The 2,738-nt window shown below is 42.4% G+C and overlaps 1 pseudogene; it reads right to left on the minus strand.

The window, feature by feature from the left end:
* Positions 1 to 222: 222 nt before the first annotated feature.
* LOC129628354 (60S ribosomal protein L36a-like) lies at positions 223 to 534 on the minus strand (annotated as a pseudogene).
* Between the last annotated feature and the right edge of the window lie 2,204 nt (positions 535 to 2,738).

Here is a 2,738-nt window from a genome sequence, read left to right on the forward strand (position 1 = left end):
CCTGTGTTATGCAGTAGGACCTGTGTTTATCCATCCTATATATAATAGCTTGCATCTACTAATCCCAACTTCCCGCTCCATCCGCCCCCCAATCCTCTCCCCCTTGGCAACCACAAGTCTGTTCTCCATGTCAGTATATCACAGTATATTTGAAATACCTTTTTTTTTTTTTGAGGTAAACAATCTCAAACTTCTACTGTCTTCATAATAAAACTGTGAAGCTCAGAACGGGATCATTTGCCTCTTTCTCTTATCTCCTCCCAGCTCAAAATGCTTGTACCTCTTTTTAGCCAAGATTCTCTTGTAGTTGGGCTTCATGCATTTGAGCTGCAGCACAATCTTCTTTGTAGTTTTAGCCTTTTTCCGGAAAATTGGCTTAGTCTGGCCACCATAGTCACTCTGCTGCCTGGCATAATGCCGCTTTTCCTAGGCAGGCAAAGAATCCTTGCCCTTCCTGGCGTGTGTCACTTTGTGCGGTTGGTGCTTGCCACACTTCTTATCGAAAGTCTGGTGGGTTTTAGAAACATTCACCATGTTTGTGAGAGCAGTGCCAGCATGGAAAGAGGCTAAAATACCAATTTTGTTTCAGTGGCAGGTGAGATCTTAATTACCCAACCAGGGAGCAAACCAGTCATCCCTCTGCATTGGAAGCACAGTCTTGACCCCTGGACCCCCAGGGAAGTCCCTAAAATACCTATTTTGAATGCAGTCTTTTTTCCCCTCCAACTCTTCCTTTCCTCAAGGTCAGAATACTTTTTGAATACTCCCCTCTCCCAGCTTAAGGAGCCTAGACGTTCTCAGTACATAAATAGATTTTAAATTGCTTGGTAAAAGCCACAGTTGGAAGCACAGTAAAGGATATTCCTTTCAAAACAAATGTGCCCAAGGAATTTGGGTGCTATTGCTTTGTGTAGATGAAGCTTTCTGCCTGACTGTTTAAACAAAATTTTCAAGATAGTCTCAGAACTTCGAAAAGTGAATACTTTTCTTTGCATTCATTCCTAAAAATCGTGAGAAACATTTCAAATTCAAGAAAAAATGGATTATTTTGATGGAATTATCCTAGGTTCTGTATATTAAAAGATCCCCTCTGTTTATAAAATGAGTTTCAGTTCAGTTCAGTTCAGTCGCTCAGTCGTGTCCGACTCTTTGCGACCCCATGAATCGCAGCACGCCAGGCCTCCCTGTCCATCACCAACTCCCGGAGTTCACCCAGACTCACGTCCATCGAGTCAGAACTGTTTAAAAATTACTTTAACCTGATTCTTTGTCCAGGTTTATGTATATGATAAACATATCACTGAATTCTGGGACTTGTTCGGGCAGAGAAAAAGTTAATGTGCACTCCACTGAGAATTCTTGTTACTTACCCTCGAGATGACTTCCCGTCTAGAGAAGCATCACAGTTTAAGAAATTCTTTTCCAACTATTCTGCTGACTTACCCCCTTTATGAGTGTGGAAAATCAGCTCAACTGTGTAGTTCATGATTGGTCATATTACTGGTTTACACGGTGTAACCAAAGTAAGTCAATTTATCAGTGCTTTTTGGCTGAGGGCATGCTTGCCAAGCCCAGGTCATACTGACATGTTTACTCCAGAATGCAGATGACTCCTGCCTGTGAAACCTGCTTACAAAGGCAATTGCCTTTTAAAAGGCATTTGGATGAACATTTCAGCACTAATTTTATTTTATGGTGGAAAAAAGAGAACTTTTCAAGTTTTGGAGAGATTTCCCATTCTTATGTTTCAGAGACAAGACTGTTGCTTAGAGAACTGCTTTTCAAAGTCGTTCAAAGTCTTTAGTGTAATAAGCATCACCTGGAGAGCTAGTTAAAACTCAGATTTCTGGGGCCCAATCCCAGTTTCTGACTCAGTAGGTGTGAGGTGGGATGGAGAGCTTGCATTTCTAATGAGTTCCTGATGCTTGTGTTCTTGGTCCCGGGACCACACTTCGAGAACTGCTGCTGAGACTCCCTGGGGTTAGAGAATCCTAAAGTTGGACCTCTGAATGTTGATATTAGGTCAGATACTGTGTAAGCCATTTTGCGTCTGTTAACATCTAATCCAGATGACAACCTTACCAATTGGGAACAATTATTGCTATTTTATAAATCAAGGAACTGAGGCTCAAAAAGTTAAATTGGTTATCCAAGATCACACAGCTTGTAAGTGGAGGAGCCAGAATTTGAACCCAGGTTTTTCTGTCTCTAGATGAATGTTACTTCTGTTAAAATATACTCTTTTGGAGGGGTGGGGTGGGAGGGAGACTCAAGAGGGAAGGGATGTATCTATACTTGCCGCTGATTCACACTGTGGTGCAGCAGAAACTAACACAACATTGTAAGGCAGTTATACTCAAAAAAAAAAAAAAAAAACCAAGAAGAAAGAAATATGCTTTCTTATCTAGATTTAAGATCTTCTAGTCCCAGTTTCTTCCTCACATAGGAATAATTTCTCTAACATCCCTGATCCATGACTCTTCAGCTTTTGTCAAGCCTCTCAGGAAGGGGCACTCACTGCTTTATGAAGGAGCTCTTACTGGGGACAGGCCCCATTTCCACCTACCATCCCACTGGGGGTTAGAACTATGTATGTGAATTTTAGGTGGGAGGAAATTCAGTCCAGAGCAGTATGGCTCTGCGATGGGACAGCAGAGAAGTTGGCCGACTGGGGCAGGCCAGAGCTGTTCTGGCCTCACTGGACAAGCTTTCCTACCTCCTGGAATGCAGGAGGGGGC

The sequence above is a fragment of the Bubalus kerabau genome, chromosome 15, assembly GCF_029407905.1.
Source record: "Bubalus kerabau isolate K-KA32 ecotype Philippines breed swamp buffalo chromosome 15, PCC_UOA_SB_1v2, whole genome shotgun sequence".
NCBI lineage: Eukaryota > Metazoa > Chordata > Mammalia > Artiodactyla > Bovidae > Bubalus > Bubalus kerabau.